We start from the raw sequence: 20,892 nt of genomic DNA, 5'->3' as shown, positions 1-20,892 counted from the left end.
ACCCACTCACTGTGACTAGTTCTTGAAGAAGACATCTACATCTAGTGTTCACTTTACCCAGGTAGAGCCCATGTGCCCTGCTGAGTTGGAGGAAATGGTAACAATGAGAGCATGAGTTATCACACCCAGAGCAGGCCTACTACCAATGTTTGGCTGGGGCCTCAGTGGAATCAACAGACACACTTCTCTAAGGCCTAGCACCTTGCATACTTCACATACACACCAAAGATATAAAATTGACATTCATTGGATCTTTGCTGCATATGTTCCATTTATACCTCCAGAGTCACTCCACCCTGATTTTTGCCCTATGACACTGACCTCTGAAAACTACATCTGGGTTTCAGTGCCCCGCTTACCATTTGGGGCACTTACCATTTCAGTGCCCTGCTTACAATTTGGAGAAGTGGATATGTTCTCAGGGGGAGAAAGGTAGTATCAGAGAATCCTCCTAACTCCTTCCCAGAAGTTCACTTAGGTTGATGGCCTCCTTTCTCCAAAAGTGCACATCCTATTAAATGTTCTTCTCTACACAGTCACTCTGTTCTCAAGTTCTGATAATGGCTTCCTTTTTTATCTTCTTCAGGGTAACATAGAGTAAGGGATTTGTGTGGCTAACTCTTTTCATTTCTATTCAGTATGCCCTAAATTTCACTGATCAGAATACCCTTTTTGAGTGAGCTTTTTTTTTTCCCCTGCCAGGCCTCTGGCTAAACTGGTAATACATGTGGAAAAAACACAATCCATTTTGCAAGGAGAAAGCAATAGTATACATTGTAGGCTCAGAACATAAAAGAGAAGGTCCCTTGGTCCTTTTCAGTCATTCCTACCCAGTAGTGAAATGGCAAACTTTCAACAACTAACTCTTAGGAAGAAGAAAAATAAAAGCCCTGATTTGTACCAGCATTTCTATTTACTGTGGTGTAAATATTCCCATGATGATGGGTTTCCATCTACTAAAATGACATTTCCAAAGAGTTGGGATCTGATGTGTAAAATTGTTTCTCACAATACTACAAAAGCCAGTTGCCAGCTCAGGGCTTATTTGTATCTCTGGTCTCACATGCTTTTGGCTATACAAAATACATAAATAATCCTGTCCTGTTTTATCTCCCCACTTCTCTTTTTCTCCAAGTCTAGACTAGGTTATCTAAGGACAAACAAATCAAGGCTGCTTCTACCATAATCCTCATGTATCTGGTGGGTGAAGATGTGCCTTCTCTTGCCCTAAGTCCCCAGGGCCTCCACCTACACTCTTTGGTCTCAGGAATGTCTGATATGGAGTTTCTCCTAGAGGTATACAGAGGAAAACACTTTGTAAATCAAAACAGTGAAAAAACAGCAACTAGCCATACTTGGCGTTTTATTTGACACCTGAAGGAGTTATAATCAATGGCTAGCCCACATTCAGGCATATGTTATAAGGGGATTTTAGTTCTAGTTTAGTAGTAGTTCCTTTAGAAAGAAATTCTCAGAGAAGAAAAGGAGAGCCAAACACAGCTTCTCTCCCCTTCACCTGACAAGTATTTTTCATCTCCTGAGGGTAAAGAAATGAGAAATGTGTACTCTGTGGTTCATTTCCCAAAGGATACAGAAGCATAAAGACTGGCTTCTGAGGTCTAGTTTGAGATACTTTTCTCCCTCGGTTTATGTAAGATAAATTACAGTCCTGAAGGCCTCAATCCAGGTAAGTCTCTGAGGTATTGAGGAAATAGAGTCACAAGATAGCTAGGACATACTCATTGGACCTTTATGAGTAAGAAAAAAATAAGTCATTGAATCCACAATGAAAACAACACTCTTAAATGTTACAGGGAAATGATGTATACTGTTCTCAGAACCCTTTCATAATAGTCTAGTAACAATCCATTGTAGGGAAATTTATTATCTTTATAGGTGATTCTTTTCTTTAGCTACATCAGCTCTGAACATCCTCATGATTAGAAATGATAATGGCAAATACTCTCACCTACTATCGTTATACTTCTAGTGATTCCATGATTAAGGTGGTCAAGGCTCTATAAAGGCAGATCATCTTGAGTGGAGAAGATCAAGTCTAAAATGAATTCAGTGAAAATTATAAAACCTGAGGAAGAATAAGACCTAACCCCTGCTTTCCAGCAATATATAATAAAACAGATTGTAGTCTAGTGAGGTCCACACACTAGCCAGTTCACATGGAACAGATGGGCAATGCAGAAGAAGAATTCTTTCTGGAAGAAAGGATACCTGAAGTGTACTTCCAAATGAGGAATAGGAGTTCTCCAGATCAGAACAAGAAGGATGAATCCAAATGGATGAAGTGCATTCACAGACGAGGAGCTGTGAGATATGGGATGGGTCAGCAGTAGTCTGGCATTTTGAGGCTGTAAACACAAGGTCTAGGCTGAAGGGGGAGCAACAGTGATGACTCTATGTGAATTCTTTTGAAGTAGAATCTGTCATCTCCAATGGAGACATGAGGTGATCTGCTGTATGCTCAACTTCAAGTCAAATTTTTAAAAAATCTATTCACAAAAAGATCAGAGGTCAGCTGTCATGTGAAATATTTAGTATGAGTGTGAGTAAAGAGAGATCGTCAGTATAAAGGGAGAGGAAGAGCAACTGGACTCTTCAATTTGCTTTTATCTTGAGCAATTTTTAACATTGACATATGCCTCGTTAGGTACATTGGCTACGTAAATAGTTAGCTTTAATTAAATATTGAAAAAACAAGTGACTAAAAGGAGATTTTTGCAGAGAAATGACATTGAAGGTATTCTAATGATGCATGTACATGTATCAAAAAATAAAAGGAGAGAACTGTTACTTTTCTGAATCTAGGAAAACATATCTAATTTTAAAAAGGCAATTTTATGAGATTACACAAAACATCATCCCCCCAAAATCAATAAAATAATTTGACACAGAGATTTATATCCATTATTATAAATAAAGGAACCTGTCACAAGTGCACATTTTCCTTCAGTGATTAGCTAATGGCTGCTATGAAGGCATCATGATAGGCAGCAAAGGATTTCCAACCTAATCAACCAGATCATGACATATGTCTTCATCATACTCCGTTGTGCATAGGCCACCTATTCATCTCTTGATAGGAAACTAGGCTGTTCCATATCCTAAAAAGTCCTCTGTACACCCATGTTTTTATTGCAGGTAAACCGTGCAATAAACATGGGTGCACAGAGGACTTTCTTCCTTTTTTATGCTGACTTCATTTCCACTTGCCCAGGAATAGGATAGCTGGATCAAATGGCATTTCTTTGTTTAGTTTCTTGAGGAAACACCATACTATTTCCTATTGTGGCTCTACTAATTTACATTCCCACCAACACTGTAGAAGCATTCCTTTTTCTCTACATCCTTACCAGCATTTATTATGTTTGGGGTTTTTTATAGATATATAATAGTCATTATAACTGACATGAGTTTCTCATTGTAGTTTTGATTTCCATTTCCCTGAAAGCTAATGATACTGAATATATTTTTCATATATGTATTGGCCATTTGTATTTCTTTTTCTGAGTGTTTATTTAAACCATTTGCCCATTTTTTAATTGGGTTACTTGCTTGTTAGAGTTCTTTCTGTATTCGGGATATTAACCCTCTGTGAGACAAACAGCTGGCAAAGATTTTCTCCCATTCTATGGTTTCTTTTTTTAACTCTGTTGATTGTTTTCTTGGATATGCAGAAACTTCTAGTTTGATGGAATGGCCTATTGTCAATGTTTGCTTTTGTTTCCTGTGCCTATGGAGCCCTCACCAGGAAATCATTGACTGTGCCAATATCTTAAAGTTCTTCCCCTAAGTTTTCCTCTAGCAGTTTCAAGATTATGGACCTTATTTTAAAGTCTTTTATCCATTTTGAGTTGCCTTTTGTTCAGGGTGAGAGGGTCAAATTTCAATCTTTTGCATGTGGGTATCCAGTTTTCCTGGCACTATTGTTAAAAAGAGGTTGTTTCATCCAGTCTGTTTCTAGTACTTTCTTAAGGATCAGTTGCATGTAGAGGCATGGTTTCTATTCTATTCTATTGGTATACTCACCTGTTTTTATGCCAGCACCATGCTGTTTTTGTTACTGTGGCTCTATAGTAGGTTTTTAAATCAGGTATTTTGATGTCTATAGCTTTGCTCTTGGGGCTTAAGATTGCTTTGGCTATTTGGAGTATTTCATGTTTCCATGTGAACTTTATATGTTTTTTCTAGTTCTGTGAAGAATATCATTACTATTTTGATGGGGATTGTGTTGACTCTGTACATCTCTTTGCAAAGTATATACTTTTAAACTATATTTATTCCTCCAACTCATGAACATTGGAGGTCTTCCAACCATTTAGTGTATTCAATATCCTTCTTCAGTGTTTTTTAATTTTCACTGTAGAGGTCTTTTACTTTCCAAGTTTATTCCTAGGTATTGTATGTGTGTGTGTCTATTAAGAATAGGATTGTTTTAACGATTTCCTTCTCAGCAAATTCACTATTGATATATAGAAAAACTACTGATTTTTGTACGTAGCTCATATATGCTGAATGTTTTAATCAGTTTCTATTTCCATTGCTGTGACAAAATATCTGAGAAAAACACTTAAATGAGAAAAGATTTGTTTTGGCTCTCAGGTTCAAACATAGTCACTCGGCCTGGTGGTTTTAGTCCTATAGCAAGGCAGTACAGCATGTTAGAGCACAATGGAGGAAAGCTGCTTACCTCATGTTTGCCAACCAGAGAAAGGGGAAGGGTCCAGAGTCTAATATGTATTTCAAGGGCGCACACACACACCCACACACACACCAACAACTTCCTACAACTAGGCCTCACATTCTGAAGTTTCCACCACCTTCTAATTGCACCAACATCTAGAGAACAAGCTTTTAACACATGAGCCTTTGGGGGACATTCAGATCCAAATTGTAATAGACTTCTTTAAGCAATTTTTGTAAGGCTTTTCTGGTGGTCATAAATTCCTTACTTTTTGCTTATCTTCAAAGATTTTTACTTTTCCTTGATTCTGAATAATAGCCTTGAAGAGTATAGTAATCTTGGTTGGCAGTTATTTTCTTTCAGAACTTGAAATATGTCATCCCATGCTCTTCTGGCATATGGGGTTTCTTCTGAGAAATCTGCTGTTAGTCTAATGGGGTTGCCCTTAAATGAGACTTGGTGCTTTTCTCTTGCAGATTTTAAAATTCTTTTTTTTTTTTTTGTACTGTACTTCTGAAAGTTTGACTATAATTTAGTGTGCTGATGATCTTTTCTCATCATGTCTGTTTGGGGTTCGATAAGTGCCCTGTACCTGGTTGTCTATTTCTTTCTCAAGATTAGGAGAGTTATCTATTATCATTTTATTGAATAATTTTTCTATGCTACTAACCTTTAGCTCTTTCTTTTCAGATATGCTGATTATATGGATATTTGATCTTTTAGTGTTGTCCCAAATATATTGAATGCTCTCTGTTCTTTTTTTTTTCTTTCTTTGTCTGAATGTGATATTTCAAAAGACCTGTTTTCAGTCTCTGATATTCTTTCTTCTAATTGATCCAGTCTGTTGCTAAAGATTTCAACTGAATTTTTTATTTGATTGACTTAGCTCTTCATTTCCAAGATTTTTGATTGGTTCTTTTTTGAAATCTCTATCTTTTTTTTCTGATTTCTCATTCTTATGCTGCATTTTCTTCATAATTTTATTTATCTGTTTATTGGTTTTCCCTTGGGTCTTATTAAGCTTTTAAAGAATCATTCTTCTGAATTCATTACTGTGCATTTTATCTGCTTTGTGATCTTTGGAATCTATTACTATATAATTATGAATTTTAAGAGGTAACATTTTACATCCTGTTCCTTTATCAGCAAAGATGTTGGGAAGAGTAATACAAAATATTGTTGAAGATCAAAGGAAAAAATTGGAATAAATTATGCAATGAGTAAGGTTTATTATCATATCACAAAAAATATTCCCTCTGAGGTAAACATGGAGCGTCTCTGGGCTGTTTTTGTAAATTCCTGTGAATCTGTTAACTATTTAAAAATCAGATTTGAAAGAGAACTTTATAAATATATGGAATCTTAAAGTATGTTACTTAATAACCAAAAAATAAAAGGTAAAATTTTAAAAAGCTGTGTGCCTTTGGAGTAAATATTTGTTCTTCCTGATATAGTAAAAATGCTCTAATGTTAAAATGAAAACTTTTTCTTCATCTTTCCCTGTACATCTGTATCATCACCATAGAACTTATAAAATTTATGTAAATTCCAAGCTCAAAACAACTTAAGCCAGAACACTGAGTAAAATATTCATAGTATTAAAGTCAATATAATTGTAGCACAAATAAATTTTTCCATCACGTTATATTAAAGTTCTTATTTTGACAATTAGTGGTTTTATACTTTTCTTTTCTCTTCTAGTTTTATACTTTTCTTTGTATTTAATATGTAAATTTGTTTTATTTGTGCATTTGTACAATCCTTAAGAGCAGATGGAGCTTATACTTTGTGCTTTATGATCATAAAAACAAAGTAACATTATAATAAAGTAACATTATAATAAAAATAATCATTTAAATTAATACTCAAGATAAAGAGTATTTTTCTTTATTCTCTAAAGGGGGACATATATTACTCAAATTCTAAAGCGTGAGAAATATAGCCTAAGTCCTTATAAACTCTCCCAGGTCTCAATTACAGTTTTGTTGGGATAACTCAACAGATCAACAACAGGTGTGGGAGGGAAGAGACAGGTAGGGAATTGGAAGGGGAAGGGAATTAGGAGCTCCAATAAAAGTTTCTAGAAGCAGCTAAAGCAACTAAAAATCATGAGCTGATACTGAAGTTAAATTTTGCCAATCACACGTTTGTCTTGTTTCAGTGCTGAAGAAATAATAAATATTACTGACTCCTATGTCTGTACCAGTTTTATAGATGTTTGAGTTGTACACAAAGATGGGCATAACCATCCCCTGTTATGTCATCAGGAATCACAGCATCATAGGTCTACATTGCCCAGAAAATTCTCAGTGGTCTGTATTAAGCATTCCACACAGAGAGTAAGACAGTCTTGTTTTAAAATCAATGAAATGTATGCCTCTGGACACCAATGCTGCCAGCAGTGTTAACACCAACTGTGTAAAAGTTGCACGTATATGACTCTAGTCACTTTCTAAATAAGTATCATACTTTTTCAGGAGGGTAACTACAGTTAAGATCTTTTATTACAGCCTCCTAATAGGAATTTCTTCCCCTCAGGTCACACTCTCAAAAAAAGAAAGTGTGCACAAATATTTTTACAAAGGGATATTTATACAAATAAAGAGTGTAACATCAACTACTACACAATGCCTGAGAAATGTTTTGCTTGATTTCCAAAAGCAGGAATTACTTGAATTGGCTGAACAAGGATAAGAGAGGATAAGAGAATTTCCTCTCCTATGTCAGAGTTTTAATATACATCTTTGCTTCTTTTGTGATTTTTTTTAATGGAATCTCTTTCTTCTTCATGCTCAGTATTCTCCCATATTTTCCCCAGTGCAGGCTTCAGCCCCTTTCCAAATGGCATTCCAACACACTTTCCTGGGTTCCTATCTGCCTTCCAATGACTGACACCTGTGCAGCAGATGGTGCAAATGGCCCACTATATATTTCCTGGATTGACGGAGAAAATTGTCAGGAACCTGACTGCATTGGCCCAGTGCCTCATGACAGAAAAGGATGCTGGGGGAAGGGGAGGGTGATGAGGGGCTGGAAATAATTTTGATGAAAATGAGTTGAAGATTTTTTTTAGTGCTGTCTTCATTCCATCTCTTCTTTACATTTACACATCCCTAAATTTTGCCTACAAGATCTATTAAGAATAAATTGGACATGACAGTGTCTTAAATTTTGGATATAATCTACTTGTTCTGGTCATGCATTCTGCCTGGGACCAATGCACTTCATAGCTTGCCATGTCTTTCTGCTTACCAGGGTTGTCTGAGCATATGTGGATACAGATTTGTACATTTCTACCATGAACCAAACTGTTCTGGAGTGGCAAGGACAAATGATCTTGCTTCCTTGTTGTAGAAAATGAAAATGGAGTCAAAGTCCTAGCCTTATATTTAAAATAAAGAAATGAGGATTTTTTTAAAAAAGTGGTTTAATCTGCGTATTTGTAGTACTAATTTACCTACTCATTAAGTGAGATAAATCCACCTCTGAAATCTGCTGAGAAATTCCTCTGTGCACATTCTTTCAGTCAACAAACACAAAAGTTTCTGCCAGATTATGGATACATTATGGAGCTTGGTTATTACTTTCTCTGGGGGGCTTTCTATACCTTTCCCCTTGACTCCCCTCATCCTAGTACCCTGGGGAATTCTCACGTTTTGTCTGCTTCTTAGACAGATGTTATACCTGTGTTATGAGCTCTTTCCTTTATTGCTTTAGAATATCAGCATTCCCCCACAAAGGTGAGATTGTCCACTCCACAAAACCACTGAAGTTGAAGCTTCCCAGATCTTTCTCTGCATAGGCCTCTTTCTAAGATCTGGAAGAAGCCTTAGCACTATGTTCATGTTGAGAAAATGTAAGATGTTACTGTATTAGATTTCTTAAAGAGGGCTTGTCAGATTGTACCAGCTTCTAGCCCCACAAAACCTGGCTCTAACCTCATATAACAAAGAATGGTCATTAATGAATAATATGCCCCCTTCTTACCTCAGGCTACCTAGAGCTAGAACATAGGAAATTCCAGGGAGAAGAACACATTTTCATAAAGAGGCATGTCTGGCTTTCACCTTTGTGAATGTTTATTTGCCTTCACTAAGAAGATGATAAGTCCCACAAAACTGAAAAACAAGCATGTCTTACTAGACAGTATTTTCCGGGGTGGGGGAGGGTGTTCTAGTTTGAAAGAAACATGAAAGGAATTATATTCCCTAAAATCCATGTTTGATGCTGTTATGTGCAGTAACATTTAGGAATAGAATAAGAAATATATGTGAACTTTTGATAGTTGGGGGAGAAAATTATGAAACTAAAGTGGCTTTTGAATGGTTGCAGAGAGAGAAAGCTTGAGAAGCTCTGTGATTAATTAGTATGACAGTTTCAATAGTGAAAAATCTGCCTGATAAGCAGGAACCTGTGTGAGCCTTACAAAGACTCCTAAACTCTCCACGTTATGGGTTTCCCAAAAGTCCTGTAGCCATAAGAATTAGAAACACTGATTTACTATTCAACTGAAGCTCAAATCTTAAATCCTCCACTCATAATAAAGCCAGAATTAGGCAGATAGGCAAGAATGGGATCCAGAGAATGGAGAAGTTGAAATGTTAATTCCTTCAGAGCCCTTTCTCCACCCTTATCAAGAACCTGCCCCTGCTCCAACCTGTTGTTAAGGTAACCTGTCCCAGGAATTGCCTCTCCCTACAGGGAGTTATAAAGTTGTTAATTAATGTGTCCTGGGCTGCTCCACTTGGGACCCTCAGTCTCCATCTGCTTCTCACCTTTTGACCATCCCACTTAGCATTTTCTAGGCCTAGTCACCTATGCAGAAAGGAAATAGATAAGGGGAAGAGAGCAAGAGACCAAAGGAAGCCCAAGACATATACAAAGGCAGAACACCTTGCTTCTGGGGATACCAGGATACTAGCTATGGCCCCTTTCTCTCTCCCATAAGAAGTCTTTGTTACCCCTTTTTAAATAAACCCTGCTTTATATGCTTGCCTCGGCGTGCTTCTCTAATGTTATACTTCAACATGTGAGGAAGCAGAACTCCTCATGGAGAACCGGTGGTATCGATAAGCCCTATGATACAGGACTGTTTAATTTGCTAAAGGTTTAATTTTCTGGTTTGCAAAAGAAAACCTAAATTATCTTTCCCACTGAAAGGTTAGGGAGACTAAACGTATCAAATATCGCACATGGCAAAGCTCCAAGGAAAGTTTACTGTGGCCCTAACAATGTAGTTATTTGTGAGGGGGATCTTCATTTACTAAACATGTTTGTGCTTAAGTTAGCTGTACCGAGTGGACACCATATTGTGAAGAATTGATTGATGTTAATGTTGCCTTTTTTTAATGTAAAATCACAAAATGAAAAACTTTCCAGGTTTTTAAAACAAGAGGAAATGAAAGTGTGGAACAAACTCTGGTGATGTTTCTGATTCAGGACAGAATTCACCATGTAGCACCCCACACAGTACTGTTCCCAACAGCCAAACTCTAGGAGGCTGTGAGAGTCACTGCTTGATTAAGATGGTTGCAATGATGCATGTGCTCATGCAAAACACCAAAACAAGAAGATTGAGATGTTTTGGAACTTTGGGAAAACTGTCAGATTTCAATTTTTTAAAAATGTTTATCTAATTGGATTGCACAAGATGTCAGCCTAAAAACACGAAATTTTAAATTCTTTAAAACGTGGATTTATATTCATTACTATAAAGGAAGAAACTCATTCCAAGAGCACATTTTCTCTCAGTTGATTAACTAAGAGGTAGTAGGAGGCGTTATGATAGACATCAAAACATTTAAAAGCTAAGCAACCAGAACGAATATACACCTCATTTATGTTCTCAGTAATATCTTAAATCTTTTTTTTAAAACTCAAGCCAGTATTTACAAAGTTTCACTACAATATAATAATGAAGGGGATCTATACATTGCACAGATGCCACTTTCCTGGTTTTGATATTTTATGTTACACTAAAATTTAACATAAATATTATCTTTGAGGGAAGTTATATATATAAGAGCTATCTGTACCATAATTATAATTATATTGCAATCATAATTATTCTATGATTATATTAAAGTTTAAAAATCTCTGCTTCTGTTTTATATATTTTCATTTTCAGTTCAACTGTTAAGAGAATTCTAATCCAGGTGGAAAACCACTTTTTTACAAAGCAGAGCCCATGGATAGAGAGTCTTTCATCCACTTTTAGCACTGCCCATGGCACCTCTGTGTTGCTGCAAGGTCATTTGATTACAGCCAGGCCATGCAGAGTCATTCAAAACAAGGGCCAGGGTGATTTATGAACCGATAATTATGCTTTCTTCTGATTTTTATTTCATTTTTTTTCAAAAGCATAGCTACTCAGCAATCCAATGTCTAGAATTTTCATTTCATTCTTGACACCAAGATTTAAAGTTAAGCCAAATTACTTATTCTGCTTTTCTCTATGGTGATAGCTCTGGCTGCATGCAAAAGTATGAGATAATTAAAATATTTCCTTAACACCCTTTTTCCAGATATTCTATGCTTGCTAGTGCTTGAGCATATGTATTGCAGAAGAGGGAAGAAAAAAAAAAGGAGATCTTATAAGTCAAGGTATTCAATTGCAAAACCTCATACTCTTGGTGGCTGGATGGCAGAGCCTTCTCCCAGTGCCATAGACAGTACATGGCAGCAGTTGGCAACTGCTGCATTTGCTGTCAGTGAAGTCAGTAGGGTATCTGCCATATGTGAAGTGCAGGGGTGGGCATGAACTCCAACGACTATCGTGTTTTTGACAATCACTGCAAATCAAGGCATTGTAACCTGACAGCAAGAATTAGCCTGTGGGATGTTAGTTCTGCACCATGCTCTCTGCTCAGCGTTTCCTTAAGAAGCTCACAGAACATTTTCCACATGGCATCCTTCCTTGTGTCTTCTTTTCTAGCCGCATCTATGACTGGTTGATACAGCTCATGCCTTTCAATTTGTGGTTGCTCCCTGCTTTATAATAAAGATTGCTGCTTTCTGCTTGGTTAGGCTCCTGATCTTGTGTTATTCCCACAGGCTTTTGGCATCCCTTGGTTAAAGCCCACATTTCTTGCATTCTTTCTAGTTATTTCTGTTCCAAATTCACAGCTGTATATGTGCTAAAGTCATTCATATAAAGACAGGCTGCTCATTTATTAGCAGGGGAAGCCACACAGGAAGGACAGAATCACTTTGCTGGGATTCAGTGATTGTTCTCTCCTACATCGAAGCCATAGATCTCAGAAATTACTTCTCTACACAGGTCTACCTGTTGGGGTTCAGGACTGTACCATTGCAGACACATTTTCAGTTCAATGCTTCCCAAACAGATTTATTCTAATGCTTCAATAAGATGAGTAGACATGCCAATGCTTTCCAGGATTTTGGTTGATGATTATAAATAAATCAGTGCCCTATCAGACACTTAACTTCTTCTTGTCTTTCTTTGGAACTCATTTCCTGTACTAGTTGAGGCTGTCATAATAGATCATTTTAGTCAATAAGATGCTCCCTGGAATCTTTTCAGTAGCAGGGACTTGTTCCACATTAGTATTTTCCTGTAGTGTTTTGACAGGAGGACTCAGCCCTGGGAAGAGAGCGGAATAGGACCACAGTCGTCGATGTCATCCACCTAATGTGTGAAACCTGTGCTACCAGGGACCAGCAAGAGGGAAAGCACCACACACATTGATTTACCCTAATATGAGATATACTTCATTTAAGTCCTCACAGCTAAAATAGATTAATGGAAGTTAGACGGCACACACGGCCTGAACTGAACTGACATATTTCAGCAGAATGTTCAACCTCAGAGTTGTAGTGGGTACATGAAGCAGTGACTTTTCACACACAAAGCAGTGTCTTACCGGATCTGAAAGATCTATCCTTGATCCACCCATGTCCTTTATACTTGAGGTTTGCATCTCCATCTAAAATAGATTACACAGTAAGTTTCTTCACTACATTTAAAGGATTATTTCCAGCCATTGGACTCTTGCAATTCAGACAAATTCAAAGACAAAAAGGCCACATCTAGAGCTGAGATGGGAAAAGAGGTTGGGTCTCCACGTGTTTCTGAACACATCTTCTTGTTCAGTACTCCAGGATTCCAGAAATATACTTCCCCCAAGAAACAAAGATTCTCCCACATCTGTATCACAACTATGTCAATCTGTTTCACGATATCATTGTGTCCACCAAGTTCTCAGAGAACTACACATCCATAGAATTGTAAGTGATTATATGAATGTACCTTTACAAAAATAAAGAAAATGGCTCTATCAATAGTCTCTGTTTACCTCTCTCAGTGATATCAATGCTAAGGAACTAAGATCAAAATTGAATATTCAGAAGCCTGATGGTGAAATGGGTGGAAATTCCACAGGAGTAAAACATGAAGTAGAATGGATAATGGATAATGAATTCTACAGATAAATATGAATTTGGACTCTAGGACCCCCAGTAAAAATGCCTCGGTTCCATTACAACCCTGCAGGTATTCTTGCTTTCTTATCACTTTCATCTTTCTCCTTCCTATCCTCCTGTATTAAAATCCATTTCATCATCACTTGCTAGTAAACATCTAGAAAAGTTTAATAGATTTTTTTAAGCAAACTTCTTTAACAGATGATTCTCTGCTTCCTTAAGGAGTGTAGCAGAACAGATGGGGGTTGGTTCTGCCAGAGTCTTTGTCAACTTTCCTTGAGAGAATCTTCCCCTTTACTCTGACAGTATTCACAGCCCCAGCAAAGGCTTCTGAAACCTTCTTCCTCCCTCCTCTCCCATCTTCTCTTAGGAATGGTCTCAGGATACACTGACTTACCTGCTAGGTCAGCAGCAGGTCGGGGAAATTTTTATTTGAGCCTTCCTAATAAAAGAGAACAAAATTCCTAATGCAACATTTCTTCCTTCCTTTCTTTCTGCTTGAATGCAGACAGGAAGCTAAGCCTACAATAACCATCTTGTGATCATGATGGGAAAACATTAAGGCATAAGCAGATTAACCACACATAAAAACTCTGATGTCATAAATGCCAAAACAGTACAATCGGCTCCATCCTGTGAGATACCTTGTACATAAAAGCAGCCTTTATTATTTAATGTTTGTAGGCAAATGGTTCCTAAAACTTCTATTTAAAGGGTTAAAGTTTTGAGAGAGCAGTCCACGTGATTCAGTAATGTACACCCATTTGTGGAAGCCAGTGCTAGATAGGAATAAAGTTGATCTGCAAATGACCAAGTCAAGACCCTCTCATGAAAGTTGGAATTTAAGGAAATGGAAGATTGGATTAACTGTCTAGAATTTTCTGCCTCATAAATAACATCTTAGGATGGCTCTTGATGGCAATTATTGCCTGAAGGGGACACTTAAATATTCCATTATTTTGGAATTAGGCCAGAAAGGTCCTACAGTTTTCCAGTATCTGAGCAAAGTGGTAAAAGTGGGCAGAGTGCCCAGCTTGATGTTCTAAGGATTCATGGTCCCCTGAATTTTAATGAACACAACATGAGTGAAGAGAAGCTGATTCTTTTCCTTCTTTGAGTCTCTCCCAATATATAAGTGAGGTGTAGAAACTCATCCTTTCCATGCTTCTCACCATGACTTCATTAAATTATCCTTCCTGCCTTCCCATAATTATTCATAAAAATCACTTAGAGATTAATGTGGCAAACAGGTGAACACCTATGGTCTACCTCACTGCCTTTTACCACTTGCCAAGGAACTTGAAGGGGACAGAGGGCAAGGGAAGGATAGGGAAATATTGAAAACAGAAGAAAACTGTGCTTTCCAGGGGACTGAGCCAGACTGGAAGAACTTCTGTAAAACATGAAACACTTAAGAAGAAATGGTGGGAGGAAGAAGAGGTGAGAGATTCAGAGGTCTTCTGCATGTGGGAAAGGAAAGTCTCCAGAGAATTTACACAGAAGTGAAGAAAGAGCAACAATATTAACAAAGACTGTTGCTAACATTTTGGAGAATCTTTTAGCCTTGGAGATCTCCAGATAATATTTGAGTTACCTCCAGATCATGTTTTCTGAAATTGGATTACTTGAGCTCATAATTATACAATCAAATTAACTTCCAAAATATAGATTGATACACAGAATGGTAATTAATAGATCAGACCAAGAGTTAAGTATACATGTAAAGAATACTTCTAAACAATTCATAAGAAAATGCAGAAATTAATCATTAATAGAAACATCAACAAGTGTCAGAATCCTAGAATGTCACAGTTGAAGGATAATGTCAGTTAACATGTGCATTACAATGATAAAGAAGCTGAGGCCACAACGGGTTAATAGACTTGTCCTAGGTCATTCCAAAGGTTTGCATCCCTTTCCATGGCATGGTCCTGTGTATCTGCTGCTTGTAATATCCAGAGATTAGTCAGCAGTTGAGAATTCAGGCTTGCATCTTATACATTTCAGATGAATGTGAGCTACGCTAAACTTGAGTGACATTTACTTCAAGAAGGACAGGAGAAGTAAATTACAGGAAAACCACAGTTGAACGTAGGTAACAACACCTGCCAACAGCAAAGGGACATGCACTCATCTGTCATGACATCAGGAAATGAAACTAAAATGAAAGACAAAGGTGTTCTCCAGGTGCTGTCATCTAAACTTGTTCTCCAGGGCATACAAATACTGACTGCACATTCTGTGAGTGCAAACCATGGTGCAGAGGTTCAGAGTAGGCATCTATGCCTAGTCCTCACGAACCTGTAAACTTGTTCCCTTTGTAAATCTATAGATACTCTAGGGCACCAGTATATACACATTCTTAGGCTACACTAGGCAAAAATTTGGCATTTGCCTGCTGAAAAAGACAATGGCAGATGAGAAGGGGCTCCTAGATAATTGCAATCTAGACAAAGATCACCAAGTCCCAAGTGCTTTAACACTCATATAAAGGACAAAGTTAGAAGGAAATTTGAAGACTCACAAGTACAAGTACCATACTATGCATATGATACCAGGCGAGATGAATAAGGCAAAGCTCTCTCACCTAAAATAATGATGTTATGAACAATAAACTTCAAAGAAAGGTAAGATCTCTCTTGCACTGATGACGTTCCAGAAGCAGAGATGTCACTTTCACAAAGTGAAGGATATTTCCATCTGTCAAAACATGCAAGGGATCCCAATATAGTTAAGAAAGTACTCTCGTATCAGGCTTTGCAACTCACAGATCATGAACTCTTGCACAGAGATTCCTGCAGAGTTTGAGGTTTGATTTTCCAATTTAGTCAACATTTACAAATCACTTTCCATGTGTCAGGCACTGTGCTAGATTCTAAAAATTTCAGTATTGTTCAGATGATATCCTGTATAGACAGCTGCATTTAGATTGGCAAATGTAAACTTGTGCTCTCTACAATATGGTGAACCAGACAGCCTAAAAGCATTCCAAGAACAAAAAACATCAACAACAAAAACCTAGAAATACAGGCAAACACGCATTAAAATGCTTAGCTGAGCTCAGGAGGATGAAAAAGAAAGAGGAACTGAAAGCTAGAACATGGGGTCTATGAGTAACTCTGGGATTATCCTGTGATGATTCTTTTTATCAGGATCTGACAGAGATCATTAATGTGTATCCTTATTCATGTGCTCTGTATTTTCCAGCCTCCCTTGAAGTTGGGTTGACAACACAACTGAGTGCTGGCCCATGGGTTGTGAGTGTAGTGATTTCCCCTAAATATATACTATGCCCTCTTCTGCAAACTCTTTCCCAGATCCACATATCCGAAAACAAAGGAAAGTGGGAGAAATCATGTCTCCAGAAGTATCCAGATGCCCAACTTAACGTTAAGAGAAAAGTATCCAAGAGACATTCTTGGTCTTTATTGGGTCATGCAGAAACAATAAACTTGTATTTTGTTAAGCTTTTAAGATGTTGGGGTCATTTGTTACAGAGGATGACATTAATTACTAATACAAAAGCTTGCCTAAATTTGCAATTTAATTATACCGCTAAAATAAGAGATGAGACTTCGAGCCTCTGTGAGAGAATGATATAAAACTATGACCCACAAATAATGTTTATGTATTGCAAAAAATGTGGAGTACTGTCACTAAGAGGAGACGATAAAGAAGTGCATTTTCCTATATTTGGGCTCTAGCTAAAGAAACAACAACAATGACAATAGTGTCAAAGTCTTTCTTAAGAATTTAATATTCTGGGCCTGAACCTCACATCTCCTTATCATGTGGTACAAGAATCTACAAGTTATGTTTCATAAAATGAAAATACACACATTATGTTTCATAAAAATGAAAATCTAGAATAATAGGCAGGGGAAAACATAAGCACTCTCTAGAAAGACAAAACTTCGATTGTAAGCTACAGAGGATTTCCACAGAAATCCAGTACTTCCTTCAGAAATAAAGTACTTCTTTCCCCAGCTGATATGAGGGCCTCCAGGACAAGCCCTCAGCCGGAAGTCTTCTTAGTAGTTTGCCTTAGATAAAGAAAACCAGTTCACACCCGTTTTCAGAGGCACTATACAGCCAGTGACTGATGGGACAGCTGAGAAAGGCCCAGACTCCTGGCCAGATGCAGGGTAAATCTGGAAGGCCACCCCGTCTCTTGAGCTGCCATGGGTCAGTGGAAGCCCTTTATGGGAACTTCCACGCAGTCCACTTCTCTGTTCAAGCCCTGTTTTGTCCCCTCCCACTCACAGAAGTTGATCCTCAGCCTACTCAGTAAATCACCCATTTCCCTATCTACACCCTGACTCTAGCCCTTGGGAAACCCAATCTGAGCTAACATGGGGCCATGTAAAACAGTCAGCCAACAGCTAGCTTGAAAAATAATAAAATAGTAATTTTATAAAAGAAAAATAAGTCAAGGGGGAAAATCAAAGGGAAGATTAAATGGCATATTAGGCATATTATAAACAACTGGAGAGAACTACAGAAATTTAATAAAGTTGACAGGAAAGCATAACCAAAATCATGTGTATTAGTTACCTTTTGTTTTTCTCTCTAAACCTAGGATAACCCTCTTTTACCCTGTTTGTTGTCCTAACCTACTGGCCTGTATTGTAGAACAAAGAACTATTCAAGCTAGCTGGGAACTGAGAGGTGTCACCAGACACAGGAATTTTATCATGAAAATTGGGACAGCCTCAGACATACCTGTATGAATACTGTATTGATGAGTTCCCTTGCCCTCTTCCTTCTGGTTGGATAAAGAAAGAGGCATATTACTGATAAACAACTTATAAATCCACTAACAGTAAATGTTTCTGCAGCAGTTAAGTTCACATCATAATATGTGCAGAAGTGATAAAACAGCAAATCTATCATTTAATAGGAAAGAATTCTAGACTTTTGTTGCCACCTATGATGGTATAAAAAGGGAATGAACTGACCTTCCTGATTTAAACAACCAGAAACTATAATTTATATATATATTTTTTTTTATTTTTTTACCAGACATTGCATGAGAGGCATCACAAGATTGGGAGCCCTAGTAGAAGGGAAGAAAATGAAGGAGCTCAACAGGGAGTTTCTAGGCTACAGTGCAGGGAGAGGTGGCACCAAGCAAAGTTTGGAGGCACTTCTGACTTTAGGGGACACAGATTGGAGTTTGTGGAGACCAAGGAGACTTAAACTGAGGGGCAGAATACTGGAGGGGAGATTGCTTCACATAAAGTAGCAAGCTTGAGAGGATCTGCTGCATGCCCTTCAGTCAGGCTTCGGGTAAATACTGACATGCACATTGATGAGGGAAAACTACCCGAGGCCTTGAAAAGAAGCAACAAAAAAAATGATGGACTAAACTATTGTCAGATTTTTCAGATGTGTGGGGATAACCCACCTTTAGACTAATACCTAGGAAAAGACCACATAACCCTAGGGGCTTCAGGTAGAGTCTTCAGAAAGGTTGTACCTTAGTAGTAACACTGAATTAATATAAAAAGAAGAGCTGAACTGAAATTTCTCTCATAGAGTTGGAGAGCAATTCTAGGAATGATCCAAATGGTTCCAAGTAATGGTTTTCCTGAACACAGTCAGAGACTGTCTAAAAATATACACCAAAATCTATCACCCAACAGTGTAAAATTCAAACTGTGTGTCATCCAATAAAAAAGTACAAGGCAGGCACAAAAGCAGACTATGTGAACCAAAACTAGGAAAGATAATTAATAGAAAAAGGCACTGGAATAGAGATAGAGGAAAGGAGGCTAGGAGAAACTAGTTAAAAGGAATATTGAAATAGTGATTTTAAATATGGTTCATGAGCTCAAAAATATAGAAGACAACTTAAAATAAATGGTCAAAAAAAAATGTAAGAGATAGCCAGGCCCAGTGATGCATGCCTAAAATTCCAGTGGCTCCGGAGGCTGAGGCAGGAGGATCTCAAATTTGAAGCCAGCCTCAGCAAAAGGGAGGTACTAAGCAACTCAGTGACAACCCATCTCTAAATAAAGTACAAAATAGGGCTGAGGATGTGGCTCAGTGGCCGAGTGCCTGAGCTCAATTCCTGGTACCCCCCAACCCCCCAAAAAAGACATGTAAGAGATAAATTAATACCTTATTTATAATTTACTGAAAAGATAATTGATTACCTAAGTTAGAACAAAAATAATAACAAGGTATTATGGAATATAAACAAAAGACTCACAAAAATAAGAAATTATATATATTGGAATATCATGTCTGTGGGTATGTGTGTATATCACACACACCTACACACACAAAGTTATTCATTGCAACCACAATGTGCAGTGTATGGTCCTCTAAGAATAGTCTAACATTTTTAGCTTAAGAACTAGAATAAAGCCCAATTTAATTGACCTATCCCTGCTTATTAGCTTCAGATTTTGTCTCTCTGTAATGATTAGAAAAGGAAGAGGCAGTCAGTTTTTAACTGCTGTCATTATTGAATATTTACAGTATACCATAAAGAGCTTTATATGTATTATCTCATTTAAGACTCACACATCTCCTGTGAAGTGTACAAGGATATAAAAGCATTTCCTCAAGATTTTAGCAACTCGTCAGTAAAATATAGGATCTCTGGTTCTAGAATTGTGAATTTTTTTGAACGACTTTTCTCTAAGAACACCACTGTCTTAAGCTATTCACTGTGTGTGCCCCTTTCTCTTTGGCTCAGTTGATGACTTCTGGCTTTCCAGATGTTGGGAAATGTCTGAGAAGAAAATTCACTTGTATCTGGGTATACTATGCTATCCACAGGGGATGAAAGGACAAAATGAACCATACAGAGAGGGAAAAAATTTAAATTCTTCCTGACCCCTTTCTTAAGAGCTAGCACCTATTAGGAAATAAAACTGTGGATCACAGGATTTCTTGTGGCCCTCTACTCAAATTAGAACTCTTTTTCTTAGTCATGAATTTGAATTGTGAAACTTACATTTTTTTCTCTTTCAAGTTTTTTTTTTCCTGTCTATGTTTTAAATTCTATGAAAAAGTTTTGTATCTTGGACTATTATGAATCATCTACTCAGTATAATTAAGAACTAAACATGATTACAGAGATGTCCCATAAATAATGATAAAATATAGGTCAGCTATGCAGTATTGTAAAAGTAGGGCAAAAAAAAACTATTAAATATTCAGAAAACACATTGGTTAGTTGAGGTAGAACTTAATTTTGGTAACAATCTGCTACAGTGTCAAATCACTTTTTAGGTCATGAAACCTATTTTATTTCATCTGTTTCTTCCTTTATACCATACTGATTGTATTAGTCAGTTTTATGTTGCTGTGACCAAAATATATGACAAGAAAAACTTAGGGTAGGGAAAGTTCATTTTGTCTCATTATTTCAGAGGTTCAGTCCATGGTGGCCAATTCCATAGCTCTGGGTCCAAGGTGAAGTAGAACATCATGGAGGAAGGATAGCAGAGGAAAGCAGCTCAAAATATGGCAACCAGCAAGAAGAGAGAGCTCCATTCATCAGGGACAATATAAACCTGAAAGACACACCCCCAGTGACCTACTTCCTCCAGGTTCAACCGACCTGCCTACAGTTACCACCCAGCTAATTTATAACTCTAATGATCTAATCATTTCACATTTGAGTATTCTTGAATTGTCTCACACATGAGCTTTTGGGCTACACCTCATAGCCAAACCATTACACTGACCGAGTAGATATAAGATATTAATCTCTATTTTACAAATGAGGAAACTAC

Source organism: Urocitellus parryii, chromosome 6 (genome assembly GCF_045843805.1).
Source record: "Urocitellus parryii isolate mUroPar1 chromosome 6, mUroPar1.hap1, whole genome shotgun sequence".
In the NCBI taxonomy this organism is placed as follows: Eukaryota; Metazoa; Chordata; class Mammalia; order Rodentia; family Sciuridae; genus Urocitellus; species Urocitellus parryii.
Note: the sequence above shows the minus strand (reverse complement) of the source record.